The sequence below is a fragment of the Pleurodeles waltl genome, chromosome 8 (genome assembly GCF_031143425.1).
Source record: "Pleurodeles waltl isolate 20211129_DDA chromosome 8, aPleWal1.hap1.20221129, whole genome shotgun sequence".
In the NCBI taxonomy this organism is placed as follows: Eukaryota; Metazoa; Chordata; class Amphibia; order Caudata; family Salamandridae; genus Pleurodeles; species Pleurodeles waltl.
In genome coordinates, this window is record NC_090447.1 from 1,049,768,692 (window position 1) to 1,049,793,784 (window position 25,093).

Genomic DNA, 25,093 nt, shown 5'->3' on the forward strand with positions numbered 1-25,093 from the left:
AAACCAGCTGATAAATGGGGTGCCATTGCGGTCTTGGATACTACCGTTTGTAGAAAGGAGTGCTTAAGACTCCTGACTGATACCTCCTACTATGAACCCATTGGTGTACATCCCACCCACCGACTACAGCAGACGATCCGGGTGATGACATAGGAAGCAGAAGTATCTGGATGGATCACTCACCAAGATGCATAGGGCTACATGTACGTCTGTTTTGCGACTTGCAAATTGGTCACAGTGCTATTTGCTACCTTGCAAAAAGCAAAATGGTATGTTCCACTACCATTTCGGAGTCTCAAATAGTGATGCGACCAATTACCGAATCGCAAACATTTGCGAATCGAGATTGCAACTCACAATTAAGAAATCACAATGTGCGAGTCGCAAACCAAATGCACAAGGCAGTCACAAATTGTGAATAGTCACAAAAACGACAGTTTTGCACACCCAGAATAGCACTGATTCCAAACAGGTGGTAACCAGAACCAAAGTATAAAAGCAGACCCAGAATGCATCAGGGTTTTTCAAAATGGCTGCACTCTATGACTGCATGGAGAAGGCAAGTTCAGGCTGCCCAACAGAGGAGGAGGAGGCGGAGACAGGAGAGGATATACAGAACCAGGCAGAACATATTCCAACAAACTGAGGAGGAAATTTATGACAAATACGGACTGAGCAGCTCAGTTATCACAGAGATTCTTGAACTGCTGAAACCTCAGCTAGAACGCCAGACTTTGTGCAGCTGCTCCATCCCCACACATGTGCAAGTGCTCTGCTCACTACATCTCTTGACATCGGGTAGCTACCAGGGGGTTATTGCAGTTGCTGGTGGGGTGTCCCAAAGTGTCCTGTCACGATTTTTTAGACAGTTCTTAGATGCCACACTCACACACATGTCCAGATACATATACCTACCCAGGAATGAGGAGGAAATACACACCACCAAATTGGACATCTACAGAATTGCAAACTTTCCCCATGTAATAGGGTGTGTGGATGGGAGACATATACCCATATGTACTCACTCACTCAACATCCAGGTGGTATGTGATGCCCATAATCTCATAACTGATATAGTGGCACCATTTTCCAGGAGCAGACATGTTGCATAGATATTCAGGCACAGTGGGATACATCAATGCCTAGAACGTGGGGGCTTTTGGTGAAGGATATTTATTAAGTACTGTGTAGTACACATCAATGTCATAAATGCGTGTCACTGCATAACCATGTGAGGCCATGTTAATATCTGCAGTTTTGTTCCACAGGTGACAGTGCATATGCTCTGAGGCCATGGATACTCACCCCATATCTAACACCTGCCAATCAGAATGAAAGGCACTACAACATTGGACATCGGCGAACCAGAACCCTCATTGAGAGGACCTTTAGCATGTTAAAGTCATGTTTTTGATGCCTGCACAAAAGTGGAGGTGCACTCCAGTATGCCCCATAGACTGCATGGAAGATTGTGGCGACGTGCCATCCTACACAACATAGCATCCAGACGTGGGCTACATCTCACCCTAGATCAGAGGTCTTCAAACTGAGGGTTGGGCCCTCCTAGGGGGCCCTCAAGTGATCCCAGGTGGGGCGGCAAACTCTGGCCAAAATAAATATTATACAGATAACATGCCTTTGTTTTAAGTAGAATCATGTTATTGCAGTTTAAAAAAAGGTAACAGTACTTAACTGCAATGTTTAAATAGGTTTAGACATATTTAAACATGGCCATCTTCCTATAATAATTGTGATAAATTCTGAGGGGGGCCCAGAGATTTTTATTTTTCAACTGGGGGTTGCGGCATAAAAAAGTTTGAAGACCACTGCCCTAGATGATACAGATTCGGAGGATGAGGAGCAAGAGCCACCGAAATGGCAGCCTGGGGATAGTAGCATCGCAATGGAGGGCAGACGGAGACAAGACCACATTGCAACTCACTACTTTGGCAGGTATGTGGCAACCGTTACAGCACTCACAAATGTAAGACACACATAGCCAGGTTGTGCAAAAAAGAACTTTGCTTTAATGTCAGGAGTGTATTATTGAAATGTTGGCATTTAGCTAGCAGTAAAGAAGGCAAATGTAACAAAGTCTGACACATTAATATCATGTGCCTCAGGCTAAACCCAGGGAGACAACATCACACCCTCTTATGGCTACGTCTACCATGGCCTGTGCCTGGTTGGTCCCCTGATGATTGGCGGGCACTGCTACTACGCAGGATGCGGGAATCTGAGGCAGAAACGCTGCTTACACTTGATATGTCCTCACTGTCCTGAGGGGTGTCTTAATACCTCTTGCTGCCTGGGAGGTATGTATGAGGTAAACTGCAGCAGTAATGTGCCCTAGTCCCCTTGCCACATCTCCGGCAAAATAGCTTAGTTCCACTTGGATCATGAAAGTGCGCCTTGGCAGGCAGGTAGTTGTGGTGACTAGGCAGCCAATGGACAGACTGAGCCGGTACAAACATGCAGCTGTGTTGCGCTCTCTGTGCCTTGCATGGGCCTGATCCGCAACCATTTCCTTACACAGGTCATGGATGGCGGTGGTGAGGTTTACCATGTTAGTGTTCATGTTGGAAAAGTGAGTTTCAACATTGGCAAATCCCTGTGTGAGGGTCGGGTGCATTCTGTGCAGGTTCCGGTTCATCATCCACATTTCTTTGTTTTGCAGGCGGTGACTGCTTAGTAGGGATGCCTCCAGTCCAAGGAATTGTTGACTTGTGACATCCTCATCACCTGCATCATGTGTTCGATGACGCCATCTACGCCCAGACCCAGCTGTTCGCAGTGACCGACTCACACACATCTGTGCCCCGGGTGTCAGATTTCCTGCCTCATTGACCACATCTGTCTCTTCTGTGGTCTCACATGCATGGTGGACAATTGGTGTGGTACTGCACTCACCTGCAGATATGCTGACTGCCTTGTCGGCTGTCATGGTGGCATCATCATCTACCTCCACACTAGGGTCATCAGTGGATACTTGAGGGAGACCTGTGGGACACAGGGAATACATTGACAGTGCCTCTCTGATGTGTGGCGTATCAAAATAAATATTCCTAAACAGTTGGACCACTGTACTACATTGCTCATAATGCACTGTCCTTGAAGTTGGCATATAGGCATGGAACAAAGTTGGTTGATGCATGCTTTTGTGGACTGTGGTTGTGTGCATGGTGCCTTGAATGGTGTAAATAAGTGAAATTTGCTGCTTACTTTTGGAGGTTCAAGGTGCTGAACTGTCCAGGTCCCCAGTTCCTACAACAGCCTCTTGCTCCAGAGTGGTCTCCACCATGCTCTCAATAGCTGTAGGGGGTGGTACTGCAGATGGTCTTCCACCTGTTCGGTGTGCCTCCCTCAACTGCTCTGAAACCCTTTCCTTGGTTCTGGACCATCTTTTGCGAACCTCCTCGATGGTGCGATGGCTGACTCCTATGGCATTAATCTTGCTCTGTATGTCCAGCCAAATCTTTTTTTTGGTGTGTCAAGGACACTCATTGCTGCCTTGCTGAACAGGACCTCATGGTGTAGGCAGCACTCCTCAGTCAGGACCTACAACTCTTTATCAGATAATTTCATCTTTCTCTTCCTCCCTGCAGTGGTTGACTCCTTAGTTTGAGTAGCCATGGCTGCAGTTACTCTTCTCAGCTGGGTGTGGCTCTGCTGTATGTGCTGGCTAGACTCCTCCCACTTTTATGGGGGGTACTTCCTGGTTCTGATGTCATCATCCAGCACTAGGAAGTGTGTTTTCTCTTTTCTTTTGCACCCGTTCGCTTATTGCGACACAGTCGCAATTTGCAACTCTGTGACACACCCATGTACAATTTAGGAAATCGCATTTTGCAATTGCGATGCGACTCGGCACCAAATTGCAAAATGGAATTGTGATTTTTTCTTACATCCCGTTTTGCGAGTCAGAAATAGCAACTCGCATTGAGTGGCTATTTTCGACTCGCAATTTTTAGCTTCGTACATGTGGCCCATAGTTCCTAAACACCAAAGGAACCACAGGTGCCCCATTTTTATTGTTTTCCCAAGATCCACAGGGAGAAAACACAGCCACCAGAGCACCAAATAGTATCAGGTATTGGCTCTCTTTTAGAACCTCTATCCAAGTTCTGTGATTTCTTTTTGCAATCGATAGTGCAACAAACTTCAACCTTTTTGAAAGACACAAAGGATGTGTTGGTCCTTTTGGATCAGATTACCTTGCAAGGTCCTAGTGATATGCTGTTCTTTCTAGATGAGGCACTCTACACCAACATTACCCAGGATGCTACATTGGCAGTGGCTGAAGAGATGCTTTCTTTGGATCCATAGGATCATAACACCCCCAGACACTTTGTGCTGGATTGTGCTGCATTGGCTTTGAAAGAGATTTTTTTTCAGTTTGAAGGTCAGCTATATCATCAGATATGGGGGACTTCGACAGGCAGTACATTTGCTCCAAGTCTGGCCTGTCTGTACATGTATTATTTTGAGAAACGTTACATTTTGGAGCCCCTGAATCCTTTTGCCACATATATCAGATTATGGCACAGATACATTGATGATATCTTAGTGATCCTGAAAGGTAGCAAAGATCAAGTTACACAGTTTGTTGATACCTTGGATCGACATCTACGCTTCACTGCTACCATATCGAACAAGAAGGTGTCATTTTTGGACCTCCTGATTACCTTACAAGACAAATTTTTCCATTTGTCAGTTTTTCATAACACCATGGATAGGAACAGTCTACTTTTGTTTGAGAGCCAACATCCCAGGGCACTGCGGGTGAATTTGCCATACAGGAATTTCTTACAACTCAGTTGAAATTGTAGCAAGATAACTGACTTCATTGTACACGCTGATTCCTTGAGTCAGAAGCTGAGCAATAGGCATGTGTTTTCTCAAGCCAGTAAACAGAACACTCCATAGAGAGATGCTGTTGATGATTTTCTCTCAACCTGAGAATGCAAGATTAACCTGTGTTACCACGTTCACACCCCTCACCAATCAGATGAATAAGATCATCAGTAAGAAATGGCTCATTCTGACAAGTGCAGGTGAATCCTTGGGCTGCCCCCTATTTGTCTTCAAGAGGACCAAGAACATCAAAGATTTGATTGTACATACTACACCTAGACGGAGAGGATCAGACACAACCAAAGCATCCCTGGTCAGTAGGATGCTGCCTTTGGTGAAGGGACATGACCTTTGCATACATTGTAACAAATGCCTTATATCAATGACCACTACAACAATTGATTTAGGAGAGGCAGGGATCTGGCAACTTAACAAGCTGGAGCAGGTGCAGCATCAATTCCTTGCTCCACAGGGGAGGTGAGACGTCTGTTCTTTCTAGCTATAGAGGAGGAGATGAGGAGTTGGTGGCCAGGCATCCGTTCCTTACGGCAAGGCGGGGTCGATGAATCCGGCAGCTCAAGACATGCTGTGTCGACTTTGTGGTGTCGCAGTCACACCGCAGGGCCACGGATGTCAGTGACACCGTACTCTGGACTCATGCTCTGGCGGGAATTTAGAGGTGCTGTGGTGGCACTGAGCCTGCACTGTAGGTCGCAGTCGTTGCACTCAGCGTGGACCACGGCTGCAGTAAAGGCAGCGGCGTGGGGTCAGAGAGTGGCGCCGTTTCTAAAGTCATTCTGGAAGTCAGTGCACTAGTTTCTTCCTTGTTGCACCAGAACAAACTCACAAGGACCCTGCCTTTCCCTGCCCTGGCCTCAGTCACACACCAGAGGGTTGGAGACTGCTTTGTGTGAGGACAGCGCAGCCCTATTCAAGTGCAAGTGTCATCTCCTCCAACCACTCTAGCTCAGGAAGACCCATTAGCCTGGTGCTGGGCCATCAGGATATGAAGGGCGCATCTCAGCTCCCTTTGTGTGACTGTCTAGAGTATGTACTCAAACAGACCAACTGTCATTCTTACCCAGGTGTGTATTCAGCAGACAGGCAGAGTCATAGACTGGTTCAGTAAGAAAATGCCCACTTTCTAAAAGTGGCATTTTCAAACTTACAATTCAAAAAAACAACCTCACTAAAAGATGTAATTTTAAATTGTGAGTTCAGAGACCGCAAACTCCATATCTCTATTTGCTCCCAATGGGGAAATTACACTTAAAAGATATTTCAAGGCAATCCCCCATGTTACCCTATGGGAGAGATCAGCCTTGCAATAGTGAAAGCCGAATTTAGCAGTATTTCACTATCAAGGCATGTAAAACACACCAGTACATGTCCTACCTTTTAAATAAGCTGCACCCTGCCCATGGGGCTGCCTAAGGCTTACCTTAGGGGTGACCTACATGTAGTAAAAGGAAAGGTTTGGGCCGAGTAAGTGCGTGCACTTGCCTCGTCGAAATAGCAGTTTAAAACTGCACACACAGATCTTGCAGTGACAGGTCTGTGACAAATTTACAGGACTACTCATGTGGATGGCGCAATTAGTGATGCAAGCCCACTAGTAGAGTTTGAATTACAGTCCCTGGGCGCACACACTGCACTTTTCTAGGAACTTACTAGTAAATCATATATGCCAATCATGGCGAAACAAATCACCAATACATTTTAGATAGAGAATAAATGCAGTTTAGCACTGGTTAGCAGTGGCAGAGTACTAAAGCCAACAAAAACAGGTCAGAAAAAATAGGAAGAAGGCAAAACGTTTGGGGATAACCCTGCAAAAAAGGGCCAGGTCTAACAGACCGAATTTAATCTCAATTCGCCGAATACCTGTTGTTGGACCTGGCCCTTTTACAGGGTCATTCCCCAGACTTTTTGCTTCTGCCTTCTTATTTTTCTGACCTTTGTTGGCTCACGTTTTGACTCTGAGCACCTTTTCACTGCTAACCAGTGCTAAAATGCATGTGCTCTCTGTTACAAATTTGGTATGATTGGATTATACCTGATTGGCCTATTTAATTTACCTATAAGTCCCTTGTAAAGTGGTATCCCTATTCCCAGGGCCTGTAAATTAAATGCTACTAGTGGGCCTGCAGCGCTGCTTGCGCCACCCACTGAAGTAGCCTGTCAAACCTATCTAAGGCCAGCTAGCGCAGAGCCTGTGTGAGCAGTTTTCTGCCACAGGGACCTGGCATCTAAATTTACTTGCCAGGCTGAGAACTCCCCTTTTACTACATGTAAGTCACCCCTATGGTACGCCCTAGCTAGCCTTTTGGGCAGGGTGCCATGTATGTAGGAGGCAGGACATGTGCCATGTTGCGTGGCCTGTCCTGGTAGTGACAAACAGCCTAAATTGGTGTCTCACTGCTGTGAGTGCTGCCCTCTCATAGGATTGCATTGGAAATGCCCTGCCTTAGGTGTAATGGGTATTGTCTGATTTATGAGGGGTAGTGTAGGCATGTTTGGTATGGTTGTGACAGTGGTAAGAAATTCTGCTTACTGGTGTAGGTGTATTTTTTATTACTATCACAGAAATGCCACTTCTAGAAAGTGCGCATTTATCTGTGCTTATGACTTTGGTGTTTTTCAGCTTGTCTCCAATCAACGTCTAGGCAGACTGACAGTTGGAGCTTTGTGCATACTTCTCAGACAGCCTGAGTACAGGGAGGGTAGAGGTGACACAGAGGTCCATCTACATATTGTAAAGCCTTCCTGGGCTGAGAGAAGGGAGAGGCGGGGCACACCTGCATTTGTAAAGACTGTGCCCTGGCCTCACACAATAGGATTGTTAACCCCCCACTGATGTTTGGAGCCTGTACTGAAAGGAGAGAGGGGGCACTCCCAGAACCAGTTGTAACTGGCTGGAACTTCCTCTCCCTACCATTGAAAAACACTGTAAGAACTGACTATAAGTACAAGGGAATTTTCCCCACAATTTGAACATTCTTGGAACTGGAAACCGGACACAGAACGGTGATGAATGGTCTCACCAGGAAACCACCTTGGACTGCTGCTGTTGTGCTAACCTGTGACCTGCCTGGTCACTAGAAGGAACTGCCACTATCTGCCCCCTTTGTGCTGGTCTGTAGTCGGGCCCAACAGCCTTGTGCTCCTTTGGCCTCCTGATTGCTCTCATGGACAGGGTGCTGTGCCCCTGACCCCTGTACCGATCTCTCCAGCTTTTCCTAGCACTGGGAGAGAAGCGCTCACCCCTAAGAGAATTGCTGCAAGAGATCACCACCACAGCCCGGGCCTCAAATTGGCTTTAAACGCTTGTGAAACCGCTTTATTCTTGCCCTCCGAATCACCGCCTCAGCCCGGGTTCCTGGGCTATTATTAGCGCGATGTCCAAGTCTCAACTAAGTGCCCCCGGGGCACGAAAGAGATCTCCGTGGAGACGGCGTGCTCCTAGCGGCACCCCCGGGGCACGGTCTGCTCCTAGGAGCGCCCCCGGGGCACCAGCCGCCTCCTCTCCTCCTGGGAGCGTCCCGGGGACCGGGAACAGCTCCCGAACACTCGTGCACCGATTCCGGTGCACGCGAGTGCTTCTTCAGGCCCCCGGAGGGGTCCAGGCTCACAGGACCACTTGCAGGACACGGAGAAGGCGCGAGGAGCGCCCCTTCTCCGGTCTCTGCCCTAGGAGCGGAACGCTCCGGTATTTGGGCAGCTTTCTTCTCCAGCAAGTGTCTCGGGAAAGGAGACCTCGTCGGAGGTCCCTTCCCGGTTTTGGGCCATAACTTGTTGCTGGGCCACACCCGGCCCCCACCCCATGGACAGGTTGCGAGGAGGCCGAGGCAGGCCCCCACCACGAGGGAGGCCCCCCGTTTGGCGCAAAGGAGCGCCGGGGGCCCCGTGATCATCTCCATGCACTGGAAGTGCCTTCCTCCACCAGCCAACAGGTACTCTCTAGAGACTCTAGGCTCTAGGAGCCTAATATAGATGTACAGACGTCTGCTATATCCTACCTGTTTACTGGTGATACATATATGTGCTAATGTTCCTTTTCTAGGCATGTCTAGCTGATATGTATGTACATGACTTGTGGTATATTCTCTAATGTTCCTTTCATGGGTATTTAGAAGTTGTTCATGACAAGTGCATATACCTTTTACTATAATTCCTGACTACTGCGTATGTTGCAAAATCCTGAGTACTTACATGTTCTAATGTGACAACTGCATATTCTTGCAGAATATTAGTAACTTGTGTAACCCTCTGACAACTGCTAAGGTAGCAGGGTTTTACTTACGTGTAATGTTGGTCTAATTATGCTTTATGCAATACAGATTATTTTTACATAGCTCAGTGTTGTGTTTACTTTGTGGTGTACATTTTGCGTCACGTGTCTTGTGTGTTGTGCGAATGCTTTACACATTGCCTCCAGGTTAAGCCTGACTGCTCGTGCCAAGCTACCAAGGGGGTGAGCAGGGGTTATCTTGGACGTGTAACTCCCAAGCCCTGACTAGAGTGGGTAGGTTCTGCCTGGCTGAGGTGCATATCCTAGCCAACCAGAAACCCCATTTCTAACATTGGTTGTCAGTGGTGCGGATAGGACTTGCGCTTGCACAGTACCTTGTGACTCATTTTTACACCGCAAATTGCACTTAGACCATTACATGTTTTAATTCTCTTTTCTTAAATTATTCTCCTGTTCTCTCAAGCTAGTCATTTTTGTTTTTACTCCTGTGTTGTATACTCGCACTTTGGACTCTTGTTGTTTACGCTAGTGTTGTGCTCTTTACAAAATGGGGCCTACCTTTGACATGAATTATATTTCGTTTTACACGATAGAAGAGTTAGAGGGATTCTGCAGGGAGAGAAGTATACCTTTTAGAAAGGGTGACGCCCATAAAGGGACCCTCAGGAGAGCCCTGCTCAGTTTTGATGAGGCTGACTTTATAGCACAGAAAGAGGCCCAAAGGGGAGATGGTTCTGAGAGAAACCCTTGAGAGACCCACAAGAGTAGTGAGGACTCAGAGGAAGAGGGTCCCCAGTCCACATCCCAGGGGGATAGTGACCCTGAGGAGTTAGACACTGAGGGAGAAGATGACTGGCCAGGGGCGCCAATAGAGAGAAAGGACCCCATAGATAGGGAGTCCCTTACTGGGTCCTTGCGTAGCAGCAGCGCCACCTCCCATTCCCTGTCACCTGAGGAGCTCAGAGATAGGCAGAAAGAGAGGGACCTGAAGCTGCAGCTAGCTAGGCTAGCTGTAAAAGAGAGACAGGCCGAGGTTGAAAAAACCTTAGCCCAGGAGACGATGGCAGAGGCTGAAAGGGCCTTTACCAGAGAAAGGCTCGAACACTCTTACTTGAGCTTCACCAGCATTCCTTATGCTAAACTCACTCAGAGGGGCACATACTGTTTGACTAAGTATATTTTACCCATGGTTCTAATTATGTATTGTATGTGCATATGTGTGTGTATTCATGTGTGTGTGTATGTATATGTATATATATATATATATATATATATATATATATATATATATATATATGTTGTTTCTGTGCTTGGCATGTTCATGGGTCATTGCCTGGCTCCTGGGTAGGTTGTTATACTAGATATCTATGAATTCCTACTCTCATCTTATCACACTTATCTACCCATCATCATATGTCATTTCTCTATCAAACTATCCTCCAATTTCACTCTGACTCATCCCAAATCCTTTCTACTACTTTCATCTCCTAAATAACTCTGCCTAAGCTCTTCCCTCCGCTTCCACATCTAACTCACCAAACCTCACTCTACTACTGTGCCCACCACACAACCCTACTAAATTCTCCCGCATTTATCTCACCCTGCTACTATGCTCTCCCTAACCCTTCCACATACTCTTCCCTCCTCCATCCCCCTTTATTCATCCCAAGCCTTTGGGTTGAGTAAATTAAGGATATACTCCCAATTAACACTTCTGGATTTCTTTCCTCCTCCACCCCTCCATTACTCCAGTCAATCTAACTAACAAACTCTCATATCCGCGGCTCAAAGTAACTCATAATAATACTAAAACTGTACTAATTATTTCCCGATACTAATCCATCACTAATTCTTGTTGGGTTCCAGAGTAGCGTGCTACTCACCGAAAAGCACTTTGACGCCTCGTCAGGGGTAGTAAGCGCTATATAAATACGATTACAATACAATACAATACAATACAAACTGTTGCACTAAGAATTGACTTTATCTTACTTCTGTGCCTGTGCAGCCTTTGATACATGGGAATGACTACTAGATTGATTAAGACACGTATTTCTGAATATCGTAGAATGATCAGGTGCCATCGAACATTTACTAAACTTAGTACCCATTTCTTAGACCAGGGTCACACACCAAACAACTTGAAATGGGTGGTTTAAGAAACCATCACAGACTCCCATGAGATTACACAGAAGTTATTTTAGAAGGAATAACAATCGGTTTTTAAGTTACAGACCCACATTAAGGGGTTTAATGATGACATTCCATGGTCGGATTTTTTGACGTAAGGAATGACCAGCCATCCAGAGATATAATTTCTTGCAACGAGTTGGTTGCTACGGTCCCTGCAACCGATCTGAATATGTGTCTCTTTACGAAGGGTAGACTACTATTAATTGAAGGACCTGGATCTGGTAAATTAATTTTTGCCAGATCTTAGGGCTCGATGGGCACACTGACACCAGTGACCACATCTGCATCTAGAGGGGTTTCTTTCTGGGCAACATCGGTTATTCATAGTTTATATGTCTAATTAAGCTACTTTCCAACAATAGACATTTCTATCTTTACCCATGAGGGAAACTAAATAAAATGCATAGGGACTGTTTTTTGTTTTCCGACTTTGTCTTAAGATGCCTGCTATAATTCACACTCTATAGCTGGTCCTTTCTTAGTTTTGATGCCCTACTGCGCTTGTATTCACCGTGTGTTAAGAACGTCACTCTCCTGTTCCAATTAGTTCCTGGGAGCATGGAGACTGGGTAAGTCAGATGGACCGTGGCTTTCTTAAGAACAGTGAGTATTGACCCTTTGTTATGATACATTTGTAAGAAAAGAGCGCTCTTCAACGAAGGGCCCGATGCGCTCCGTGGGCGCCAAAATTCAGCATGGTGCAGCAAGAATACAACAGACATTATTTTCAACCCACGATGTCGGATGGGCATCTGCGCCAGCACTTTTCTTTGTCATTACGATTCACGCACTTAGGCCCATATTTATACTTTTTGACGCAAAACTGCGCTAACGCAGTTTAGCGCCCAAAAAATGAGCGCCGGCTAACGCCATTTTGAAGCGCCATGCGGGCGCCGTATTTATTGAATGGCGTTAGCCGGCGTTAGCCGACCGGCGCTGCCTGGTGTGCGTGAAAAAAAACCACGTACACCAGGCAGCGCCGGCGTAGGGAAAAATGGCGTTTGGGCGTCCAAAAATGGGGCAAGTCAGGGTGAGGCAAAAAAAACGTCTTAACCCGATTTGCGCCATTTTTTTTGGGCGCCCAGACGCCATTAACATGACTCCTGTCTTAGCAAAGACAGGAGTCATGCCCCCTTCCCAATGGCCATGCCCAGGGGACTTCTGTCCCCTGGGCATGGTCATTGGGCATAGTGGCATGTAGGGGGGCACAAATCAGGCCCCCCTATGCCAAAATAAAATTAAAAAAAAATACTTACCACAACTTACCTTTTCTTCCCTGGGGTGGGTCCCTCCATCCTTGGGTGTCCTCCTGGGGTGGGCAAGGGTGGCAGGGAGTGTCCCTGGGGGCTTGGGAGGGCACCTCTGGGCTCATTCTGAGCCCACAGGTCCCTTAACGCCTGCCCTGACCCAGGCGCTAAAATCCGGCGCAAATGCTGGTTTTTTAGTCCCGCCCACTCCCGGGCGTCATTTTTGCCCGGGAGTATAAATCCGACGCAATAGCATCGAAGTCATTTTTTTAGACGGGAACGCCTACCTTGCATATCATTAACGCAAGGAAGGTGTTCACGCAAATAAATGACGCTAACTTCATGAACTTTGGCGCTAGACGCGTCTAACGCCAAAGTATAAATATGGAGTTAGTTTTGCGTCGAATTTGCGTCTAAAAAAACGACGCAAATTCGGCGCAAACGGAGTATAAATATGCCCCTTATTTTTTACTTGGTGGGAGCTGTCACATTGAGGGGGCGGGGGGGTGTTTGGTTAAACATAATTTCTTTGCTGACGATGCCCATTCCATTAGATCATTAAGGGAAGACCAATCGATGAGGCTTGGCACACCGACGGAATGTGTTTCTTTGGCAACGCTAATGCTAAAAATAGTTTTGGTTAACTAAGTGCCAAATCTAGAACATTGGTATCCTTTTTTAATGACAATTAGCTCTGCATTAGGTTGTGCAATAATTGTGCTTCACTGGGGCTGTAATCTACTCCTTATTATGTGAACGGGCCTCCATTCACAATAATGAATTGTGCGGTTGGAATCCCATTGGTGTCCACTTTTATAAATGATGTTTCACTCACCATATGTGTACGTTTTCACTTATAATCATGATTTCTAAACAGAAGACAACAGTTATATGAATACTAATGCCATGTTCAAATCATTTACTTGATTGGTGGGAGCTGTCAATGAGGGAGGGCACCGTTCCACATGTGCAATGCTTGATAAATTGGTATAACCCCTTTTCAATACAAATGCCATTTGGATAAATCAGACCCGCCATTGAAAAACAAGACCTAGGAATTCAGGAATAACACCATCTCTCTGTGTTACTTGTTCTTGTATTTCATAGATCAGTTCACTGGAGAACAACTAGTGCTCATGGTAACCCCTAAGGGCCCTGATAACCTGAATTTAGGATGGTAACAGTGACTCTGGCTGAGGTGGTTTGTAGTGATTTAAGCATGTGTATACTCACTCAACACACCCCACTTTGAGCACCTGTATGACTTGTTATGTTCACTCCCATATAGGACACTGTGACAGGATAAGTAATAATGGAGGCTGAAGGCGTAATATATAGTCTCTATTTATTTCTTTTTCACACTTCGTTTTCTCTCTTTTCTCTCTTTCTACTATTTGAACTGATGTCTGGAGATCTTCCTTGGTTCTTTTCTGGGTTCTTGACTATATTCTTTTTTCTCTCTTTTCGGATGGGCATCTCAGAGATCATCAGGTGAGGTTTTATGGGAGAGGAAGAAAAGAAGAAGCCGTTTTAGAAGGTACGTTCATTTTCTATTTGATACTTCTTTTCCCTGTCCTCTTTATTTCTTTTCTTACTCTCTGTCTCTCTTCTTTCTCCTGTGTCCCTGCTCACTTTCTCCTGGTAGGTTTAGGATTCCTTTTCTTTCTCTCCTTTCTAGTCTGAAATCTCCCTTCTCTTTCTCTGGTGTTATATGCTTTTCCTACATTCCTTTTCCTTTTCTGGAGTCAGATACCGTTTCTGCTTTCTTTTCCGTTGCTCTGTTCATTAGTAAAGTGCTCCCCTTCTTTTTCTCCCCTTCCCCGTGCCTTTCCTAATTCCTTTGCCTAAGATTGTGACTTCCTTATTAATTTTCTCCCGGTGTTTTATAATGTGTTATACTCATTGGTGGCCCCCTTTATCTCTACCCCTCCTCCCATTCCCAGTAGAAACCCTGTACCTGAACTGGCCACGTTCTTCCTAGAACGTAGCCAACTTTTGCGCGTCTTCTCCCCCCTCAATCAACTGGATCTTCCGTGACTCCGTCTTCTTCCGGTTTTCCATCTCCTAGAGTCTCCGAGGTTTCGTCTTCATCCCGCGATCTTCTCCCACACACCGCTGTCTCTCCATCTCCAGTCTGTTCATTCTCCTCGTTCTCCGTCATCTCCGTCTTTCCGTCTTCTCCCTTTCTAACGGCGCGCCATTGCCATTTCCTACGGGGCTTATGACTCCCATCACTTCCGCATTCTCACGGCGGCTTCCGCTCCACAGTGGTCCGGCCTCTTCCTTCCCAGTGTAATTGCACAGAGAAGTGCCCCGGGTTACTGCCTCTCTGGAGCCGAACTCAACACACTATCACAGACACGTATAGTCAAAGGGATATATTGGACCCTTGGTCATATGTTTTATGACTTGTCAATTCGCTTTTTTTTATATATATTAGGTCCCTGCTTGTGTTCCAAAACTATTGTAAGAAATTTGGTATTTTTCACCTAGTTGGTAAGGAGTAGTTTTACTCTCTTAAGTGAGGAATAGGAGTTTTTTTGACCTGACAAATCACCACTAGATCTTTTAGACTTTTAGAGTGGGAAACATGTTGACCATGTTTTTGGGTTCCATAGAGTAGGAAGTACCTGCACATGACTCTCTGCCCCTTCCACGTGATCGGAGGAGAAATGCTTTGACATATGCAGACACCAAGGCCCGTATTTATACTTTTTTTGCGCCGCATTTGTGTCGTTTTTTGACGCAAAAACGGCGCAAACTTGCAAAATACCATTGTATTTTGTAGGTTTGCGCCGTTTTGCGTCAAAAAGCGGCGCAAATGCGGCTCTAAAAAAAGTATAAATACGGGCCCAAGAGTTCGGGTGTTAAGCACACACTAGGTGTAGGTTTGAGGGAACCAGATTCTTGTAATCTGTTTCCCCGGTCTTTTTTTTTAACCTCGACAGGGGTATACAGTTATAATAAAGATTGGCTTTTTTGGCACCCTCAGTCAATTTTTAAGCACCTTTTTGTCCAACGCCTCACTCTTGCACTCATCTCTGGCTATTTTATCAAAAAGATCTCTAGAAAAGAGCCCTCTAACGGGGCCCATCAAGCATTGCAGTGCCGGCCTGACAAAGAGCATGGTCCAGTGATGAAGCATGTCACCTAATGGTTAGTGAGGGCTATTGTTCCTTGCAAACAAATGCTCGGAGGGATCTCAAGAATCGTAGTGTGGAGTCTCATTTCTTGGAACGGGCCATCTGTTTTTTAATTGCACCCCTAGACCCACCCCTCATGGAGGGCAATAAGACTGTATTGGCCTTCTAGGGGTGGGTACGTGGCCGGATACCATTAGGGAATGCCCTAGCTTCTTGTACTTTCTGTCATGAGGAAATCCTGGTGTCTAGTGACAGGTATAGGGGAAAACACCTGCTAATCACACCCTGCAGGATCAGAAAAACCCATCATAGGGTGAAGGCTCTTCCTGATGTATTGGTGGGCTGCCCCCACCCTTTTTTTGTTACTTTTTACTCTGATGTATAGTGTCCCTTCTGACCTAGGGGCACATCCACCACCTGGGTGGCCAAAATAATGTTTTACATATTCTGATCTGGGCCATGGCTCACTGTTCTTTCCATCCCTGCTGTCTAGTGGAACTCCTGCTCCTGCTAGCCAGCACCCCAGTGCTCATAATTTGTTGCCTATGTGTGTTGTTAGTATGCTTGACTGTGTCACTGAAGTTCTGCTAACCAGAACTCCAGTGCCAATGCTCTCTCTACTTACCAAATTTGTTAAAATAGTTTAGTGACACCATATTCCAAATCTGATTGGCACACTGGACCACCCTTATAAATCCTAGTATATGGTACCTAGGTAGCCAGGGCATTGGGGTTTCAGGAGATCCTTATGGGCTGCAGCATTTATTTTGCCACCCATAAGGAGCTCATACAAACCTTTCTTCAGGACTGCCACTGCAGCCTGAGTGAAATATTGCACACACTATTTCACAGCCATTTTTCACTGCACTAAGTAACTTATGTCACCTCTTTCATTTAGTGAAGGCTAGGTGCAAAGTTACTGTCTGGGAGCGCACCCCTGCAATAACAAAGGTGCTCCCACGTCGTTCAAGGCCAACTCCCTGGACTTCGTGAGTGTGGGTACACCATTATACGCGTGCACTATATATGTCAATACATAGATGAAACTTCACAATGGTAACTCCGAATATGGCCATGTGATGTGTCTAAGATCATGGAACTGACCCCCCAATCCAAATCTGGTATTGGGGGCCAATCCCATGCATACTGGGGGCTCCGCCATGGACCCCCAGTACTGCCAAACCAACTCTCTGGGGTTTCTACTGCAGCCCCAGATGCTGCCACCTCACAGACACGGTTATGCCCTCCTGAGGATTGAGCAGCCTTATCCTAGGAAGGCAGAACAATGTATTTCCTTTAGAAGAGGGATGTTACACCCTCTCCCATTAGAAAAGGTGTTACAGGCATGGGATGAGTATTCTCCCAGAGCCTCTGGAAATACTTTGAAGGGCACAAATGGTCCCCTTCTTGCATAATCCAGTCTACACCAGTTCAAGGATCCCCAGTCTCTGCTCTGGGGTGAAACGGGACAGAGGAAATGTGAGTGCCCATTCCCCTGTCCCTCACCACCCCAGGGTTGGTGCCCAGAGCTCCTCCAGAGTGTCCCTGGCAATACCCATCTTGGATTTCAAGGTGTGGGGACCCTCTGGAGACCTCTGAGTGGCCTGTGCCAGCAGGTGACTTCTGAGACCCCCACCGATAGGTGCATACCTGGGTAGGTAGCCAATCCCCTTCTGAGGGCTATTTAGCAACTCTCCTTTGGGTTTTTCCTCATATTCAGCTTGCAGGACTCCTCCAGGAATCCGCTGCATCCTCTGCTTCAGCTTCTGACTGTCGGATAAACTGCAGACTGCTCCAGGAACCACTGCAACTGCAAAAAAGTATCCAGGACGACTCCTGTGACCTGCACCTTCAGCTCCAGCAAGCATTGGCAACAGTTTCTAAGGTGTGCAAGCTCTGAGGACTCCCTGTCTTCACCCTGCACCAGAAGAACCAAAGGAATCTCCCGTGGATTGACAGAGTCACTTCCCTGCTTCAGCAGGCACCCTTGTGCGACAACAACCAGCACTCTGGTACTCCTCTCATGACTGCGAGCATGCTCCCTGGAACACAGGCGGTGGACAGAAATGACCCAGACTGTGCAAAGGTCCAGCTGTCCAAATTTGGTGGAGGTAAGAGCTTGCCTACCCGTGCTGCGACAGTACTCCTGTGCACCACGTCTTCTGCAGCTCCTAGGGCTTCTGTGCACTTCTTCCAAAAGTTCTTCATGCACAGCATAGCCCAGGTTCCCAGCATTCCATCTTGCGATGCACAGCTCTCTGTGTTGTTCTTCGATGGGGTGGGGTCCTCAAGTGTAGTGCTGCAACAACCACACTTTGCATCTTCTCTGTCCCCATGTTCTGGGACTCCGGTCGGTACTGCCTGGCCTTCTGAGGGCTCTCTGAAGTGCTGAGAGCCCTCCTGTGTTTCCTCAGTCTGAGTTGAGAACCCCAGGTCCCTCCTGGGGCAAGGCAGCTCCTCTTTGACGCAAACCACGTGTTTGCTTGAACCAAGGCTTGTTGGAGGAATCCAGTGACACAAACAGCCTGCATCCAACATCTCGAAGTGGGACATCTCTTGCACCAAGCAGGAACCCGCAACCATATTCTTTAGTGCACGTCTGTACTTTTCTTCTAACCAGAGAATCCATTTTTGCACCTTCTTCTAGGTTGGCAGGGGCTCATGTCCTTCATGGACCCTTCCTCGACTTCCTGACTTGGTCTCCTCTCTCCACTGGTCTTCAGGTCCAGGAATTCATAATTTGTTGCTTACAGTCCTGCTTGGTTCTTGCATAATCCATCATCATTACATGTAGTGTGTCCTGAGGAAAAATGCTGTACTTTACTCCTGCTTTCCTGGGCTCTGAGGTGGGGTACTTTACTTACCTTTGGCGTTTTCCTACATTCCCAGCGCCCCTCTACACACTACACCTGCATAGGGGGTAATTTGACATTCGCATTCCACTATTTTAGTATTTGGTTTGTGTTGCTCCTAGGCCCATTGCAATCTATTACATTTTCTATTATTTGCCCTATTCTATGACTGTTTACTTACCTGATTTTGGTTACTAGTGTATATATTGTGTATAATACTTACCTCCGGAAGAAGTATTACCTCTAAGATATTTTTGGCTTTGTCTCACTAAAATAAAGTTTCTTTATTTTTGGTAACACTGAGCGTTGTCTTTTATTGTCTATAAGTACTGTGTAACTATTCTGGTATTGCAGGAGCTTTGCATTTTTGTTCCTAGTTCAGCCTAAGCTGCTCTGCTACAGCTACCCCTAGACAGCCTAAGCTGCTAGAACACTGCCTATATTTCACTAATAAGCGATAACTGGACCTTGTATAAGATGTAAGTACTTTAGGTACCCACTACAAACCAGGCCAGCCTCCTACAGTTACTGACTATAGGAGTCTGGATGAGGCTTTTTCTGGTGGTGGAAGGCAGCCAGTGGAACACTTTTTTAAGAACCTCTTTGTGGCAAAACACATGCCACATGTGACATTAACTTGGTCTCTCATGGACAGTGTGTGGTTGATCTTTACTTTACTTGCTTAAAAGAAGGCGGTGGGCTGAGATCGGTGGGCCATCAGTCTGCTGACCACAGCTCCTGGGCTCCTCCAAACTGCATGATCTCAATGTTTGCACTGTTGATTTGGAGGCCATTTTTGGACATCCAATTGGTGATTACTGTTATACAGTGTGCAAATTAGGCTTTTACTTTGCCTAGATCAGGCCCAAAAGAAATAAGAAGCCGAGTGTCACCTGCACGGTCTCCACACCGCAAGCTCTCATGATCTGAGCCTGAAGTGCAACAAAGACATTAAATAATGTTGAACTCAGGCAGGAGCCCTGAAGCATATCCTTTTGTTGGTGAGCATCATTCTTCATTTAAAAGGGCCCAGAAAAAAGGTTTGAGTATGGTTGTTGTAGGAGGCTGGCCTGGCTTATCGTGGGTACCTGATGTTACTTGCACCTTGTGCCAGGTCCAGTTATCCCTTATTAGTAGATTAGTAGTGTTCTAGCTGCTTAGGCTGGTAGAGGTAGCTATAGCAGAGCAGGAACTAGGAGCTCCTACTATACCACTTATATCATATAGGTACTATGGTGCTCATTACAACCCTGGCGGTCGGTGTTAAAGTGGTGGTAAAAACGCCAACAGGCCGGCGGTAAAAACTTTACAATTACGACCGTGATGGAAACCACCAACAAAGACAGCCACTTTATCACTCCGACTGCCACGGCGGTACAAACAAACAGTGCGGCGGTCACCGCCAACAGACAGACAGAGGACAAAGTACCGCCCACAGTATCACAACCTTCCGGGGTGGATTCACAGCGGATAAAAACTCGGCAGAAACAGGATTTTGAAGGGAAAACGCTCACCTCTACACACCCCAGGAGGAACTAGGACACCATGGACCCGGAACTCCATATTCTCCCTGCGATTGTCTTCCTACCCTCAAAATCCACACCCACTCGGACGACACCCTCAGGACAGCCGAACACCTCCACTTCCAGATCCACACGGACCCCAACACGACCCTCAGAGGAACCCTCATTTACCGCCCTCCAGGACCATGACCCCCCTTCAACGACACCATCGCCGACCTTGCAAGCACCCACGCCCTCGCTTCCCCGGATTACATCCTCCTGGGAGATCTGAACTACCATCTGGAAAATGCCAACGACGTCAACACCGCGTCACTGACCTCCAACCTCCTCAACCTCGGTCTCCGCCAGCTAGTCAACACACCTACCCACATCGCCGGACACACCCTTGACCCCCTCTTCACCTCTAGCAACCACATTTCCTTCAGCCACACCTCCGAACTCCACTGGACTGACCATCACTGTGTCCATTTCACCTATAAGAAAACCACAGAGCAACACCGCATCCAGCTACCTCCCCACCGCCGCTGGGGCAAAATCACCCAAGAACAACTGACCAGCACCCTCGTCAACAACCTTCCACCCGACGCAATCGACCCGAGCACAGCCGCCATCAACCTCCATCAATGGATCCTCGACTGCGCCAACACCCTTGCCCCTCTCAAGAAACCCACCACCACCCAAGGAAAGAGAAAACCAGCCTGGTTCACAGACGATCTCACCACCTCCAAAAGCAACTGCCAGAAACTCAAAAAGAAATGGATCCAAGAACGCACACCCGACAACCTCGCCGCCCTCAAAAACGCCAACCGCGAACACCACCAACGGATCCGCACCGCCAAGCGCGCCCACTTCACCGAACGCATCAACAACAACGCCCACGACTGCAAAGAACTCTTCGGCATCGTGAAGGAACTCTCCAATCCGAAAGCCAACTCCAACGACATCCCGCCCTCCCAGAAACTCTGCGACGACCTCTCCACCTTCTTCCACCAGAAAATCACCACCATCCACGACAGCTTCATCACCGGTCCACCGCCAGACCCCACCCCCGACGTCTCCTCCCGCGACTGCCGCCTCACCGCCTGGACCCACGTGGACGAGGCAGAAACCATAGCAACCATGAACACCATCCACTCAGGCTCCCCCACGGACCCCTGCCCCCATCATGTTTTCAACTCAGCCAACGCCACCATCGCCCCCGAACTCCGCAAGATCATCAACCTCTCCTTCACTTCTGCCACCTTCCCGGACAGCTGGAAACACGCAGAAATCCAACCCCTCCTCAAAAAACCCAAGGCTGACCCCAACGACCTCAAAAACTTCCGTCCGATCTCTCTCCTCCCTTTTCCAGCGAAAGTCATCGAGAAGATCGTCAACACTCAGCTCACCCACTTCCTCGAAGACAATTCCATCCTGGACCCCTCACAATCCGGATTCAGATGAAACCACAGCACTGAGACCGCCCTCCTCGCCGCCACAGATGACATCAGACATCAAATGGACAACGGCGAAACCTCAGCCCTCATCCTCCTCGACCTATCAGCCGCTTTTGACACTGTCTGCCACCGCACCCTACTGACCCGCCTCCAGGAAGCCGGCATCCAAGATAAAGCCCTCCACTGGATCTCATCCTTCCTCTCCGACAGAACGCAGAGAGTCCGTCTCTCCCCTTTCCGCTCCAAAGCCACCAACCTCATCTGCGGCGTCCCCCAAGGATCCTCCCTCAGCCCCACGTTGTTCAACGTCTACATGGCCCCCCTCGCTCAACTGGCCCGCCAACATCATCTCAGCATCATCTCCTACGCCGACGATACCCAGCTCGTCCTCTCCCTGACCAAAGACCCGCTCACCGCCAAAACAAACCTCCATGAGGGACTAAAATCCATCGCCGATTGGATGAACAACAGTCGCCTGAAACTCAACTCCGACAAGACGGAAGTCCTCATCCTCGGACGCACTACCTCGGCCTGGAACGACTCATGGTGGCCCTCCGTCCTCGGACCCCCACCCACCCCTGCCAGCCACGCAAGAAACCTCGGCTTCATCCTGGACTCCGCCCTCACCATGTCCAAACAGGTCAGCGCCGTCTCCTCCTCCTGTTTCAACACCCTCCGAATGCTCCGCAGAATCTTCAAGTGGATTCCAACAGAAACCAGAAAGACGGTGACCCAGGCCCTCGTCAGCAGCAGACTTGACTACGGCAACGCACTCTACACTGGCATCCCAACCAAAGACATCAAACGCCTCCAACGTATCCAAAATGCCTCCGCCCGACTGATCCTCAACATACCCGCCGAAGTCACATCTCCCCTCACCTAAAGGAACTCCACTGGCTCCCGGTAGACAAGAGGATCACCTTCAAACTCCTGACCCACGCTCACAAGGCACTTCACAACACCGGACCCTCCTACCTCAACACCAGACTCCACTTCAACACCCCAACACGTCAACTCCGATCCGCCAACCTTGCCCTCGCCATCGTACCCCGAATCCAGCGCAAGACATCCGGCGGCAGATCCTTCTCCTTCCTCGCCGCCAAGACCTGGAACTCTCTCCCCACATCCCTTCGCCAGACCCAGGACCTCCTCGCATTCAGAAGGCTCCTCAAGACCTGGCTCTTCGACCGCTAAACCAGCAGCGCTCCCCCCCCCTCCCCCCCTCAGCGCCTCGAAACCCTGACGGGTACATAGCGCGCTTTATAAATACTATGATTGATTGATTGATTGATTCCTGCTCCTCTACCAGGAGCACGAACGCCGGTGGCGAAGACCACGGTGAGTACTGCACCTACGACACAGGGGAGGGGGAGGCAAAAAACAGGGACACACACACGCAACACCCCCACCCCCACCCTCACCCACCACACACTAATACATACTGATACATCACAGTTACACCCCCAACCCCCCGAAAGAATGCAAAGACAAAAGAAAATGAGTGTAACCATTGTAATATATTAAAATCAAGTATGCAAAAATATATATATACACCATGTACAAAATATATACCAAGCATAGTAGTCCAGGTAGTGCTCCAATTAAGTCCGTGGAACACTGGGCCCACACGGTATGGGCGAGGCCCACACAAGATCCCCGACCATGATGGAGAGAACACTGCAGGGGCATCAGAGAGCAACAAAACAGGCACCTCAGGTGGAGGGAAAGGGGGGGGGCACCTCAGCCGCTTGAGTGCACGACGCCAAATCCACGAGAGGGCCACATGCCCACTGTTCAATCCTGGGGAGTGCAAAGCCACAGTCTCTCAAGTCTCTACAGTGGGTGGGTTGCCCACTGTTCCATCCTGGGGAGTGCAAAGCCACAGTCTCTCAAGTCTATACAGTGGGTGGGCTGCCCACTGTTCCATCCTGGGGAGTGCAAAGCCACAGTCTCTCAAGTCTCTACAGTGGGTGGGTTGCCCACTGTTCCATCCTGGGGAGTGCAAAGCCACAGTCTCACAAGTGGATAACAGTCTCCACTGGTTCTGGAGGGGGCATGGTGCCCAGAGTGCTTCATCCTGCTAAGGACAGAGGTAGTGGATGGATCTCTCCACTGGTTCTGGAGGGGGCTTGGTGCCCAGAGTTCTTCATCCTGCTAAGGACAGAAGTAGTGGATGGATCTCTCCTCTGGTTCTGGAGGGGCATGGTGCCCAGAGTGCTTCATCCTGCTAAGGACAGAGGTAGTGGATGGATCTCTCCACTGGTTCTGGAGGGGGCATGGTGCCCAGAGTGCTTCATTCTGTCTGTGACGGACTCAGTAGCGTCAGTGCCCTTGGCGCTCATGGGCCAGCGTTGCTTGAGACGGCGGTGCCCTGTTCAGCGGTGCTTGAGACGGCAGTGCCCTATTCAGCGATGCTTGAGACGGTGGTGCCCTGTTCAGCGGTGCTTGAGACGGCGGTGCCCTGTTCAGTGGTGCTTGGAGCAGCCGTCTCCTTTGCAGTGGCTTAGCTGCTGGCGGTCCTTCATGGCCCAGCGGGGCTTGTGCTGGCGGTCCTCTCTGTCCCAGCGGGGCTGGTGCTGGCGGTCCTCGCTCTCTGTCCCAGCTGGACTGGTGCTGGCTGTCCTCTCTGTCCCAGCGGGGCTGGTGCTGGCGGTCCTCTCTGTCCCAGCGGGGCTTGTGCTGGCAGTCCTCTCTGTCGCAGCGGGGCTGGTGCTGGCGGTCCTCTTTGTCCCAGCGGGGCTGGTGCTGGCGGTCCTCTCTGTCCCAGCGGGGCTTGTGCTGGCGGTCCTCTCTGTCCCAGTGGGGCTGGTGCTGGCGGCCATCTATGTCCCAGCGGGGCTGGTGCTGGCGGTCCTCTCTGTCCCAGCGGGGCGGTGCTGACGGTGGCCTCCTGGGCAGCTGGGCTGGTGGCGGTGGCCTCCTGGGCAGCAGGGCTGGTGGTGGCGGTGGCCTCCTGGGCAGCAGGGCTGGTGGTGGCGGTGGCCTCCTGGGCAGCTGCTCTGGTGCTGGCGGTGGCCTCCTGGGCAGCTGGGCTGGTGGTGGCGGTGGCCTCCTGGGCAGCTGGGCTGGTGGTGGCGGTGACCTCCTGGGCAGCTGGACTGGTGCTATCGGTGGCCTCCTGGGTAGCAGAGCTTGTGGCGGTGGCCTCCTGGGCAGCTGGGCTGGTGCTGGCGATGGCCTGATGGGCAGCGGGGATGATGGCGGTCTTCTCCGCTGTGCTGCTCTTCCCAGACTTGCTGAATTTCTTGTGCGCCTTCCCCACCTTGGAAGGTGTCACAGCTGACTCCACATTCCCACCTGTACTCCTGGGAGCGGCTTTGGTGGCTGGAGTCTTCCCCCTCTCCCGCCGGGCACTGGCCAACCTCTGATGCTTCACAGGTGGGGGACTGTCTGTGCTGTGGCTCCATGCCACACTGGCTGCTCTGGTGGCTGGTGCACTCCAGATTCCAGTGACTACAGGCACCACTGGTCCCGGAGATGTTGTGGCTGAGGTGCTAGTTCGGGACCTAGGAGACGGACGGGGTGGGGGAGGTGTGGGAAAGAGGTCAAGGTTGGACAGGAAAAGTTTTTGGGAGACACTGGGACAGGGAGCT

At 48.9% G+C, this 25,093-nt stretch overlaps 1 long non-coding RNA gene across 1 annotated transcript in view; it reads right to left on the reverse strand.

Annotated features, from left to right (window-relative positions):
* Positions 1-14,784, reverse strand: part of LOC138250424 (uncharacterized) — a 92,993-nt gene extending 78,209 nt beyond the window's left edge. Inside the window, exon 1 of the long non-coding RNA XR_011194963.1 lies at positions 14,504-14,784. This is a non-coding gene — a long non-coding RNA (uncharacterized lncRNA). The remainder of the gene's footprint in view (positions 1-14,503) is intronic.
* Positions 14,785-25,093: the final 10,309 nt, after the last annotated feature.